This window comes from Adiantum capillus-veneris, chromosome 17 (genome assembly GCF_014529385.1).
Source record: "Adiantum capillus-veneris isolate H3 chromosome 17, ASM1452938v2, whole genome shotgun sequence".
In the NCBI taxonomy this organism is placed as follows: Eukaryota; Viridiplantae; Streptophyta; class Polypodiopsida; order Polypodiales; family Pteridaceae; genus Adiantum; species Adiantum capillus-veneris.
The window spans coordinates 2150835-2164325 of NC_140947.1; the positions used below are offsets into that span (position 1 = coordinate 2150835).

At 44.8% G+C, this 13491-nt stretch overlaps 1 protein-coding gene across 3 annotated transcripts in view; it reads left to right on the forward strand.

Annotated features, from left to right (window-relative positions):
* The first annotated feature begins 6565 nt into the window (after positions 1-6565).
* LOC147436718 (flagellar WD repeat-containing protein Pf20-like) overlaps positions 6566-13491 on the forward strand; it is a 133826-nt gene continuing 126900 nt past the window's right edge. For 2 of the 3 annotated variants that reach the window (XM_086486159.1, XM_086486160.1), the window contains exon 1: positions 6566-6724. The gene's annotated coding sequence lies outside the window, so the exon portion shown is untranslated. The remainder of the gene's footprint in view (positions 6725-13491) is intronic. The other variant, XM_086486161.1, reaches the window with a different exon arrangement.

Here is a 13491-nt window from a genome sequence, read left to right on the forward strand (position 1 = left end):
ATAGCCAAGAGTGTTGGTGTAGTCTCTCCACTTCTCAACAAGCTTGGAGAAGGAGATGGAGCTCTTGCACTTTGTACTTCCACAATGAGAGAGTGTGTGCGTGTTTGTGTGGGAGAGTATACCCCCCCTCTCATGCTTGATCCACCTCTCTCTCTCTCTCTCTCTCATTATTTAATTATATCATTTGGAAATGTGTTATGTTTTTTCTCTTTGAGAGAAAGAGCTTAATTATTTATTTTTACGCATCTAAATTCTCATTGGATCCCTTTAAATCTTATCCAATAGGATTCAAGCACATCATGAGGGCCAAATGGGGAGGATCTTGACATGTGTCTTTTATGCTTCTTAAGAGATCATGTTTGAATTGAACACTTCAAGCACCTTAGTCATTTAAGCATGAGAAGCACCTCAAGCTTGGGCAAGGTTCCCACAAACACCTTAAGCACCTTAGTTAGCAAGCACGACAAGCACCTCATGCTTGGGTAGAATTACCACCTCAAGGTCAGCCCTAGCTTGCCTAAGGTCAAATGACTTTTTAACACTAACTTTTGGAGGTCTTTAATGAAGCTAACCCTAAGGTCTTTTAAGCTCCATTAGGTAGCATTGCTCTTTAACATACCGTCTCTCATTTGGACCCCTTTAACCTTGGCCCTGTGTTGAGACAGATCCATAAGCACATGTCTATATTCTAACCCTTGTTCCCATTTATTCTCCCATATTAAATTATCAGTTTAATCATTTGGGTTGGTTAGATATTAGATTTTATGACAATGTAGGCTTTGGATATTAATCCCCCCATTATTTTAAGACATAACCGCCTATTTTTGCGAGGGAATTTGTGACAAATTACATACTAAGCACTCAAAAACGGATCTTAGTTGTCAAAAAGGAATAAAGATTAGAAAATCTTGAACAATCCGACCAAAATAGATAACAGGGGATTTTGGGAATTTTTGAAATGTGAGGGGTATGTTGTGAATTTCTACAAAAAAAAAGCAATTTTCCTTCTTTTTTTTCAAAAAATTGAATTTACAATGTTTTCAAAAATGATGGACAATGTTTTCGACCAAAAAGAAACACGATCCATATATTGTAGTGCAGGAGCCCAAAATTATAATGGGAGGTGCCAAGTTGAGCACCATGGCCACCAAAACATGAAATGGGAGCCCCTTTTCAACATGATTGCCGTCATAAGGTCTCCTCTGTCTCGATTTCTCTCTTATTTCTCCCCTCAATGACCCTGAGCAATCACGTACACTTGCACCTCTATACTAATAATAATGGGGAAAGGGATTCCGACCCCTCCCTCGACCACGTGTCAGCAGGAGAATGATCCGACTGGTGTGGACTGAGCAAAACGTGAACACAGGAGAGAGAGAGAGAGAGAGAGAGAGAGAGAGAGAGAGAGAGAGAGAGAGAGAGAGAGATTGAATTATCATCCACGGAGGTCATATATGACCAATGGGACCATGACAAAACATTACAATAGTTTCTTCCAGGTGAAAGCAATCTATACATATCAGGTAAGGACTGAGAGTCCATTAAAAGGGTATAAGAAAAGAAAATCTAGGGGGGGGCCTGTGAGGGGACAGCTAGCTTTGAAGTTCAAAACTCTTGAATGATGGCTTTGCAGCCTTGATAAACTGCCCATTTCCCTATTTGCAAGCTTTGTGCATCTTTTTGAGCTCGCTTACTTTGACCTTGAGTTGATTTGTGGTTAGTTTCTCTGCGATCCAAAGATTTTTTCCCTTGAGAAGACGGGATTGGCATAGCAGCTTCATCCATTCTTCTTTGTCCTTGAAAGTGAGGATAGAGTGCCCATGTGGCACGCACGTGTGTGTGTCGTTAATCCATGAGATGGATTTGGGCTCGATGTTGAAGGATGGCATTAAGCTTGGCAATTGCTTCTTCTAGGGTGTCCTCGTCAGTGCACCATGGGGATTGGAGCCCCCCAATCCTGATCTTGAGGCCAAGAGATTCTTGGAGTGGGCATTCTTGCAGTAATGCTTGTATCTTGGTGTCGATTTGATTATGTGTTGTGTCATGTGCTTCCTTCTAAAAGGCTAGGACATATTCAGTGAGTGAGGCTTTAACTTCGTTTGTTTTGGCAAGGAGTGCTTGGCTCTCTGATTCTTTCGTGTCCTCCAGGTTACGCATACGTTCCTTAAGTCTTTCATTCTCCTCAATGAGTGTCTTGATCTGGGCCTCCAAAGCTGTGATCCTAGCATCTTGACAGGCTTTAGGATCCTTCCTTGGAGCAGCCGCCACTGCAAGAAAACTCTTCTGGGTGTTTGAGGCAAGTGTAGCAAAAGCTGACATTGGACTTGATGTGCTGAACAATCAACAAAGATTTACTGGTGGGAAAGATACCTAAAGTAAGGTAGGTAAGGTAGGCTTTGATTGAGGCTTCAAAAAGAAAACTGTGTGTAAAAAACGGACTCGACAAAGTGAAAGCTTCACTGTTTCTACGAGCTGTGTTGAGGGTTCAGTCTTCGCAAGTTGCTGCGCCAGGCACTCCTTGCGTTCGACTGTTGTGTTGGGCCTCTGCTCAAGAATCTTCGGACAGGCCACAGGCTGCTATTGATTGAGGGGGGGCGAGGTTATTCTTAACGCCTCCCAAAGGGCTGCCCCTCGCCCTGGGGGGACGCAGGAGAGCAATTTGAGTTGCTTCTAGGGTTCTGGAGAGAGAGAGAGAGAGAGAGAGAGAGAGAGAGAGAGAGAGAGAGAGAGAGAGAGAGAGAGAGAGAGAGAGAGAGAGAGAGAGAGAGAGAGAGAGCGAGAGAGAGATCAGCCACCATCGCTATAGTAGACAGCACCAGTCGACCCCTCTAATTTATGGAAATTCTCAACATACCCCTCAAATTTCATAAATTCCCAAAGTACCCCCAATATTTTGTCATAAATTCCCAAACTGCCCTTCAAAATTTTTGAAATTCCCAAAATACCCAGGGTCGTGAGATTAAATTTCTCTAAAGCTGAAAAAATTTGTAGCTTTTCATAAGAAGAGTGATTGCCTATCAACCCAAGATACTAAAACTAGGATTTGAGTTGGTTATGTAGGCTTTGGAGATTGATGATCCCTCCATTATTTTAAGACATAACCGCCTGTTTTTGCGCGGGAATTTGTGACAAATTACATGCTAAGCACCCAAAAATGGATCTTAGTTGTCAAAAAGGAATAAAGATTTAAAAATCTTGAACAATTCACCGAAATACATAAAAGGGTATTTTGGGAATTTTTACAAAGAAAAGCAAATTCCCCTTCTTTTTTTATCAAAAAATTGAATTTTCAATATTTTCAAAAATAATGGACAATGTTTCCGACTAGCAAGAAGCACGGTCCATATATGTAGTGTAGGAGCCATAAATTATAACTGGAGGTGCGAAGTTGAGCACCATGGCCACCATAACATGAAATTGGAGCCCCTTTCAGCGTGATTGCTGCCATAAGGTCTCCTCTGTCTCGATTTCTCTCTTATTTCTTCCCTCAACGACCTTGAGCAATCACATACACTTGCACCTTGAAGGCATTTGGTATTACAGAAGATACGGATATGAGCAAAAGAATTCATGATGATATGGTTAGTCAAAGGTTACTGAAAGAAAATGGCGTGCTTCGCATTGCCTTGGTCGACATGTTAGTCGGGGGGTTGATGAAAGAAAACAGAATGCTTTGCATTCCCTTGGTCGACATGTTAGTCGAAGGGTTGATGAAAGAAAACGTTGTGCTTGGCTCTACCTTGCTAGACATGTACGCCAGATGTGGTGCACTCCATTAAGCACAAAAAGTGCTTGAGGAGCTTCCTGTCTAGGATGTCAAAGAGCTCTCTCTCTCTCTCTCTCTCTCCATCCATGACAAGAAGCTCCTCAAGCACTTTTTGTTAAGGATAGAGAGAGAGAGAGAGAGAGAGAGAGAGAGAGAGAGAGAGAGAGAGAGAGAGAGAGAGAGAGAGAGAGAGAGAGAGAGAGAGAGGAAGCTCTGAGCTATTTTATATTGCGATGGGGACTCACAAGATATGTCCAACAAGAGGGTCAGGAAGCTTTGGGCTATTTTGAGTAGATGGAGAGTGAGGGCATCTCTCCAAATTCAATGATGTACACTAGCACCGGCTAATATGGGCAAGAGGATATATTGGTAGTCATGCATAATTGAAGGAAAATGCCGTGCTTGGCATTGCCTCGTTCGACATGTATGCCAAATGTGGTGCACTTCATAAACCACAAAAAGTGCTTGAGGAGCTTGCTATGCAAGATTTTGTCTCTTGGAATACACTGATAGTGGGATATGGAAGACAACAAATGAGCTCTCTCTCTCTCTCTAAATGTAGGGCTTATGTAGATAGTGTTGGCATGCATGAGCACTGTCGGATGCCTTACCATTGTACCATTGTTCATGATCATGAAGCTCTGGGTTGTTTTTAGTAGATGCAAAGAGAGGGCACCTCTCCAAATGAAAATCGCAATGATATGATTGATCAGGGGGTTGATGAAAGAAAACGTTGTACTTGGATCTGCCTTTGCTGGACATGTATGCCAGATGTGGTGCACTCCATTAAGCACAAAAAGTGCTTGAGGAGCTTCCTCCGGGATGTCGAAGTGTGTGTGTGTGTGTGTGTGTGTGTGTGTGTGTGTGTGTGTGAGAGAGAGAGAGAGAGAGAGAGAGAGAGAGAGAGAGAGAGAGAGAGAGAGAGAGAGGAAGCTCTGGGCTATTTTCTATTGTGATGGGGACTCGCAAGCATGCATTGATCGCAAGATATGTCCAACAACAGGGTCAGGAAGCTTTGGGCTATTTTGAACAGATGGAGAGTGAGGGCATCTCTCCAAATGGAATGATGTACACTGGCACCTGCTGATATGGGCAAAATATGATATCGGTAGTCATGCATAAATGAAGGAAATTGCTGTGGTTGGCACTGTCTTGGTCGACATGTATGCCAAATGTGGTGCACTTCATAAAGCACAAAAAGTTATTGAGGAGCTTGCTATGCGAGATTTCTTCTCTTGGAATACACTGATTGTGGGATATGGAAGACAACAAATGAGCTATGTGTGTGTGTGTGTGTGTGTGTGTGTGTGTGTGTGTGTGTGACAGATGCAAAGCGAGGGTGTCTCTCTAGATGCAATCACACTTGCTTGCATCTTGAAGGCAAACATGGCAAGGCGAAGGGTTGCGACGAGACGTCCATAGCTCGGGCTCTATAATGGGAGAAAGGGAAGGCAAGGGTCATGGTCACGAAGCTCCATGCTGTTTTTAGTAGCTGTAGAGAGAGGGCATCTCTCCAAATGCAATCACATATACTTGCACCTTGAAGGCATGTGACATTACACAAGATGCTGATATGGGCAAAAGAATACACGATGATATTGTTAGACTGGGATTGTTGAAAGAAAATGTCGTGCTTGGCATTGCCTTGGTCGACATGTATCCGAAATGTGGTGCACTTCATAAAGCAAAAAAAGTGCGCGAGGAGCTTCCTATCTGAGATGTCGTCTCTTGGAATGCATTGATTGTGGGATATGTCCAACTTGGACAGGGCTAAGAAGCTCTGTGCTGTTTTTTGGTAGATGCCAAGCGAGGGTGTCTCTCTAGATGCAATCACATTCGCTTGCATCTTGAAGGCGAACATGTCAAGTTAGAGGGGGAGATCTATAGTGAGACGTCTGTAGCTTGGGCTCCAAGGCATGGCACGACAATGAGGCAGACAAATGCTTAGAAGAAGGATTTGTACCAAGGCAATAGGATGCATGCTGATATTTGTGATAGTGGGTTGCTTGAAAAGAACACACTATCTATGCTATATATAGGCATGGAGGAATTTCGGCCCCTCCATCGACCACATCACAAGTAGCTTGATTCGGCTGTATTTCCTATAGCCCTGGTGACATAGGCAGATAGCGCACGCGTGTGTGTGTACACACATACACACACAGGCCGTCAAAGGCGGCCGACCATGTTGTTATTTTTAATCTTCTTTTTGGAAAGATGTGATGATTGTTTCAAATCTTTTTCCAAATTCAAACATGCCTTTGTATAGAGATGAAACAAAACTAAACAAAATGTTATATCCATGCCTCCAAAAGAGCATTATGATCTATGAGACCAAAAGTAGAGAGAGAGAGAGAGAGAGAGAGAGAGAGAGAGAGAATACTTTTCTTCATTTGCTTTACTAGTACAGTCGGTCGCCTTCGGCGGCCTCTCTCTCTCCCCCTCTCTCCCTCTTTATCGCATGCAAAGGGGCTTGTTTTTGTTTTGGACTTTAGCCTTCATGTCACAGATTGCGACACGTGTAAAGGGCTTCCCCTTCCGCCGTATTACGTTACTAGAATGAGAGTAAAAAGAGAGAGAGAGAGAGAGAGAGAGAGAGAGAGAGAGTACTTTTTTTCATTTGTTTTACTAATACAGTCGGTCGCCTTCGGCGGCCTCTCTCTCTCTTCCTCTCTCCCTCTTTATCGCGTGCAAAGAGGCTTGTTTTTGTTTTGGACTTTAGCCTTGAGATTGCAAATTGCTACATGTATAAAGGGCTGTATTATGTTACTAGACTAGATGGATGAATTTGCGAGGAGGAAGGGGCTTGGGGCCGAGTAAGATTAATTCACAACAAATAGATTTCTTTCGAAGCCGAAGGCTCAAAGGGCGCAGAAATTGTAAGGTTAACTGGTGAAGCCCAACGAAAACATTTCGAATTGGTTGCCGGCGTGCTTCACCTTCGGGGAGGAGCCACAGGTGTCTCTCTCTCTCTCTCTCTCCCTCTCTCTCCCTCTCTGCGCAATTCTGTAGCACTGAAGTGAGCGTGTAGTGAAGGGGGATGGGAATAGCTTACCTGCCAACTATCATCATAAAGCGCAGGTGTGGCTATGGCTTAGTAAGCCAGTGAATTGGGAATGCAGAAGGGGCTGAACTTTGAAGGCAGCCTGTAGGTGGTTGTGTTGAGAGAAAGCCAGAAGCGGAAGCTTGTAGCGCTGGGCTGCGTATATGTAGTCATGATCAGTAGGTCTGCACGTATATTCCAGTAAGTGCACAACAAATGTGTTGGGTGATCAGATATTGAGATCCCCACCAGAGTTGAATTTTGAAGGCAGCCTGTAGGTGGTTGTGTTGAGAGAAAGCCAGAAGCGGAAGCTTGTAGCGCTGGGCTGCGCACATGTAGTCATGATCAGTAGGTCTGCACGTATATTCCAGCAAGAGCATAACAAATGTTGTTGGGTGATCATATATTGAGATCCCCACCAGAGTTTAAGCATCGAACCGACCTGGGCTAAATGTAATGTTGCCAGAGAACAGATCACATACGGGACTGCATAGGTACACAGGCATACAGAGCAATCTGCTCTACTGTCCTTGTATTTGTCAAAATGGTGCACGTATTGTTTTGGCGATGTTAGTATTCCTACTCCACTGGCAACCGTTACTTCTTGCAAAAGTAAAGCAGCACAACTGTATGTAGATCCCTATTCCACTGCCAATATGTATACATAGATACATTATGTCACCTTTATATGTACACACACACACACACACACACACACACACACACACACACACACACACTGTGTGTGTGTGTGTGTGTGTGTGTGCAGCCCACTATATTGTGCTTCATAGGTTGCGAAACCCTATTCCATGGCCTTGCCGTCAATGATGATTGAGCCTCACGGTATATGGCTCTCTTTCCCTCTTTGCCAGCTGTAGAACTCTTGGCATACATGACCTTCTTTGCTCTATGTGCATCAGTGTGAGGTCGTCATAAGGAAGTTCGGCTACTTGTGTACCACCCTCTTTTGCACGAAAGTGGTCTCTCCACCTCACCAGTAAACTACAATAGGAGCCCTCCCTCTAAGGCGTCCTTGGAGCTCTCATCTAAAAAGTATTGCCACTCCATTAGATCCTTTCAAAGTCTGCTGACGTGTAGTCCTCTTGTAAATTGACTCCCGTTGATGGCCTCCAATCGTGGTGTATGGGCTCTGGTGCATCTTTTTAAATAGTATGATGTTTCTCCCCTCCATCAAAGGCTCTTGTCGTCTAGGCTATGCCCACAATGATTTGTTGAAGTTCCAGATTGCAATATGCGTCTTTGCAGGTGGGTTAGCCTGTGTCCCATAGGCCTCAAACCGCTATTTCGTGGGACAGCCATCAATGATGACCATCCATCTCAAAAGGACTTTTTTCCCTCTTTGCGCGTTTGGTGTACTTCAGGCGTTCATGCTCGCCTATGCTCAAGTTGCATCTTGGTCAGGTCATCATTAAGGTAGATGGGGGGGCCCATGAGCCCTTGTAGAACCACCTGCTTGTGGATGAAGGTGGTTCAAGCCTCTTTGGTGGCAAATTGTAATATCAGACCCTTCTTCATTATGAAGTCTTTGCCAGATCTTCCAACCTTGGCAAAAGGGGGAGGCTCTTCCTCTTTGTATCCAAGCTTTAGGCATGACCCCTTTCCATCTATTTTGGGAGTGGAATCCTTCTTCTCTTCAATGCCAATGACATATATGTTGAGCCTTACGCTGGTCATGTGTTAGGTGCAGTGGAATGAATGTTGTTCTTTCTCAAGATGAGTGTTCCATATTTTGCTCAAGGTTCCTTTTAGTTCTTATGGAAGGGAGAGCCTTCCGTTTTTAATGGAGAGTGCTATGATCACGAACAAAGTGAGCGGACACTGTGCGTGCAAGTGTATGAGACTGAGAGATAGAGAGAAGAGAGATACGACACCAGAGACGTAAAACCGTCCTCCGAAGGCCCCACGCTCGTCGGCGAGAGTGGTTTACTATTGATTGCCGGTGATGACGACGGGGATGGCGATACCGGTCTAAGGGCTGAAATCTGCAAGTGTGTATCTGCTGTCCAAAAACGCTCAAGGCTGAAATCTGCTGCGACTGAAATGCTGAATTCGAGGCTGATTTTATGCTGTTTGAAAAACGCAGATTTGGCTGATGAAAAACGCTGAAATGTATGCTGCGCTTTGGTGCTGAAAACGCCGCCTTTCTGCTGCGGGTTGGTGCTGAAAACGCCAGGGGAAAGTAGGCGACGATGGCTCTGCAAAACGCTAGAGGCAAGAGGACAAGGTGGTCTTGTGTATGCTGAAAAACGCCAAGGGGAAAAGGTTGATGGCGATGATGAGGAAAACGCTAGGGATGCCTGCAAGAGGAAATCGCCAAGGCACTTGGGAGTCTTGCTGAGAGAGAGGGAACCTGTCGCCGAAGCGTGCTGTTCTCCTTGCTCATTTGCTATTTAGTGCTAACCTTGGTTTGCTTATATATTTTCTTATCCAATTTGCCCTACCTACTTTCCAACAAAAGTCACTTAAATTAATAAGTGAAAAATGTCAAAAATAGGTAAAATAGGCTAAATGCACTGGAAAATTCCCTTGAAGGATTCTGATGGGAATGCTTAGCAACCAGAGGATATGCATCTACACTAAGTGACTGGGCATGCATGGTCTACGAATAGACTCACAAAAGTGCTAGATCACTTCTAATCTAGACTGACTGGACTGACGGAACCCTGTCCTGCTGTAGCTTGTCCACGGACACATAGGGTTGGATGTGTCACGTGACATCCCCTCCTTTTTAAAACGAGGTACTGGTAGCGAGCTGCTTGGCTTCCTTGTAATAGTCTGCCAACAACTCTGGATAATCCTTGAAAAACTCTTCGTCGACCCATTGTCTCACTTGCTTCTTCGAACCATGTCGAAACCGATGCAACAACACTTGCTCCGGCTCCATGATATTTAGCTTCATCAATGATATCAGGTTCTTCTTTTGCTTGCAATCTGTGTTGAGAAGGATCTTCTCTGCTCCCGAGTTTTGCTCTTTTCCGTAGGCGCACCCCTTGGCGGCCTTGCGCTCACACCAAGGTTGCTTTTTTCCACCTGAGTCGAATGGCCGGCCGCTAAGTGCACGGTCCGCTCTCAATGAGTGAAAAGAGGCACAAGGGGAGGCTGGACAAGCCCTTCTTTCCTGGGATTCCTGTCACTCTTCAAAAGCATGATTAGGAATCGACACGCCCAAGCGAACTTGGGTTCGTGTGATCGCAACAAGTAAAAAAAATTCTTGTGATTCTTGTGGTTCTTTCCTTGAGTGATACAGAACACTGCCAAGGCTCTGATACCAATGTTAGGTGCAGCAGAATGAATGTTGTTCTTTCTCAAGATGAGTGTTCCATATTTTCTCAAGGTTCCTATTAGTTCTTATGGAAGGGAGAGCCTTCCGTTTTTAATGGAGAGTGCTATTATCACGAACAAAGTGAGTGGACACTGTGCGTGCAAGTGTATGAGATTGAGAGATAGAGAGAGAAGAGAGATACGACACCAGAGACTTTGTAAAACCCTCCTCCGAAGGCCCCACTCTCGTTGGCGAGAGTGGTCTACTATTGATTGCACAAACTGGTACAATGACGATGCATGTGACTAATGCAAGTCTATGCTATGCCGGTGATGACGACGGGGATGGCGATACTGGTCTAAGGGCTGAAATCTGCAAGTGTTTATCTGCTGTCCAAAAACGCTCAAGGCTGAAATCTGCTGCGACTGAAACGCTGATTTCAAGGCTGATTTTATGCTGTTTGAAAAATGCAGATTTGGCTGATGAAAAACGCTGAAATGTATGCTGCATTTTGGTGCTGAAAACGCTGCCTTTCTGCTGCGGGTTGGTGCTGAAAACGCCAGGGGAAAGTAGGCGATGATGGCTCTGTAAAACGCTAGATGCAAGAGGGCAAGGTGGTCTTGTGTCTGTTGAAAAACGCCAAGGGGAAAAGGCTGATGGCGATGATGAGGAAAACGCTAGGTATGCCTGCAAGAGGAAATCGCCAAGGCACTTGGGAGTGTTGCTGAGAGAGAGGGAACCCGTCGCCGAAGCCTGCTGTTCTCCTTGCTCATCTACTATTTAGTGCTAACCTTGGTTTGCTTATATATTTTCTTATCCAATTTGCCCTACCTACTTTCCAACAAAAGTCACTTAAATTAATAAGTGAAAAATAGGTAAAATAGGCTAAATGCACTGGAAAATTTCCATGAAGGATCTGATGGGAATGCTTATGATCATGCTGTGTGCAACCAAAGGATATGCATCTACACTAAGTGACTGGGCATGCATGGTCTACGAATAGACTCACAAAAGTGCCAGATCACTTCTAATCTAGACTGACTGGACTGAGGGAACCCTGTTATGCTGTAGCTTGTCCACGGACACATAGGGTTGGATGTGTCACGTGACATCACGCCTGTCACAAATTGATGATGTGACAGTTCTGTCGGATAGACTGCTGATGTGGTGAGAGACTGTACGGACAGTGACGTGGCAGATAGACCGTACGGACGTTGATGTGGTAGGCAAGCCGTACGGATCTTGAAAATCGTGCTGACAAGCTGACTTGTCAGAACGTACGGAATTCCACTTTTTGCGCTGACAGCCATACGAAATTGCGCTAACTGCTTTTTTTGCAATTTTTGGACCAAGATGTTTTTGGAAGACTTTGCTTTTGAGTTTATGGCTTTTGGGGCTCTGCGTTTAGCATCCCTTTGTAAGTTTATAAGGAGCCCAAGGGTCTCACATAGAGCATTTGGATGTAGAGTTTGAGAGCTGAGGACCCATGGTAGTTGTACTTTGCTCAAAGATTAATACAAAATGAAATACCGAAAGGGGCGCCAGCCTTTGGAGCCAATCTCTCTTGGCACGGAACTACGCCGGGCCGTGTCGACTCATTAATTGTGAAGTGTTTTAAGTGAATCTCTATTGTGTCGTGATAGAACTTAGACTTGGGGTGCCCAATTCTAGGTTATGTCATGTCTAGTGCGTCGGTACTTAGAGTCAGTGTCTGTTGAAATGGTTTATGGCCTTTGTCTGTTTTGTAGGCGTAATTGAGGGCGATCACAATTCTTTCAAGAGGGGGGTATGTCACAAATTGATGACATAGTAGTTCTGTCCGGACAAACTACTGACGTGGCAGCTGACTGTACGGACAATGACGTGGCAGAAAGACCGTATTGACGTTGATAGGGCAGGTAGGTCGTACGGATCTTGAAAATTGCGCTGACAGACGGACGTGGTAGAACGTATGGAATTTCGCTTTTTGCGCCGACAGTCGTACGGAAATTGCGCTAACTGCTTTTTTGCTATTTTTGGACCAAAATGTTTTTGGAAGACTTTGCTTTTGAGTTTATGGCTTTTGGGGCTCTGCTTTTAGCATCTCTTTGTAAGTTTATAAGGAGCCCAAGGGCCTCACTTAGAGCACTGGGATGCACAGTCTGAGAGTTGAGGACGCGCGGGAGGTGTACTTTGCTCAAAGATAAATACAAAAAGAAATACCGAAAGGGGTGCCAGTTTTTGGGACCAATCTCACAGAACTACTCCGGGCAGTGTCGACTCATTAATTGTGAAGTGTTTTAAGTGAATCTCTATTGTGTCGCGATATAACCTAGACTTGGGGAGACCAAGTTTGTTACAGTGCCACAAATTCTGTTCATCTATGGTGACATGAGCTCCTTTTTTTTAACTTCTACTTTGGCCTCTTGTAAGGTGCAGCGGAAGGAATGTTTGAACTTTGCTCAAGATGAGTGCTCCGAACTGTGCTCAAAGGTTCCTTTTACTTATGGAAGGGAGAGCCTTCCATTCCTTTAGTGAGAGAGTGCAACGGACACAAACAAAGTGAATGGACAATGTGAATGGAAGTGCATGAGACTGTCACAAAACGGGAGCGTACACGAGCACTTAGAAAATCTGAAAATTATAATTCTTTGAAAACATGAGAGAAGGGAGAAGATCGACACAGTATTGGGGACCAGAAGATGGGCTGCTCCCCCCCCCGTTAAGAGTATTCTTTTCTTCAGGGAGAATTCTTATACAAGCACGAAAACTCGAGGAAACCCCTCCGTTCTGTAATCTTAGACCCGAAGGTCGTGCTTTCCCGTAAAGGGCTTGGGCACAAGGCCGTTCCTTCCCGTAAGGGACTTAGGCGCGAAGCAGTACTTTCCCGTAAGGGACTTAGGCGTGAAGCGGTACTTTCCCGTAAGGGACTTAGGCGTGAAGCCGTACTTCCCGTTAAGGGCCTTCCCGTAAGACGGGAGATTCTTGCAAAACAAACCACACAAACACGCGACAACAATTCGTATGGCGAATCCACAATAGATACCTGTCGCTCTTGCGCGGGAAAAAGCGACTTCCGTGCTTCGTAGTCTCGCGATCTCTTGCGGCAGAGTCTTCTCTTGTTGACGTTGGTACCCCCTTTGAGTGAGGGCATGTGGTGCTTTTATAGCTCCCTGGCCACGGCACGATTAGCTGCTCGCGTAGAGATCGCGGTCGTTTTTTTTTTTTTTTTGCGCTGTTCTACCCGAAATAGGGAGAGAGAATTCGCTGGCTGGTTTTGTTGCTTTATCTTCTAAGTGGCTGCCCACTTATTAGTGGGCGGCCGGCATATTTTAAAATTGGTCTGAACCTGCCCAAAAACTCAATAAAACCTTATAAGTTAAAACCAATGCATTTCACAACACTTCCCAGGCGTCCCTG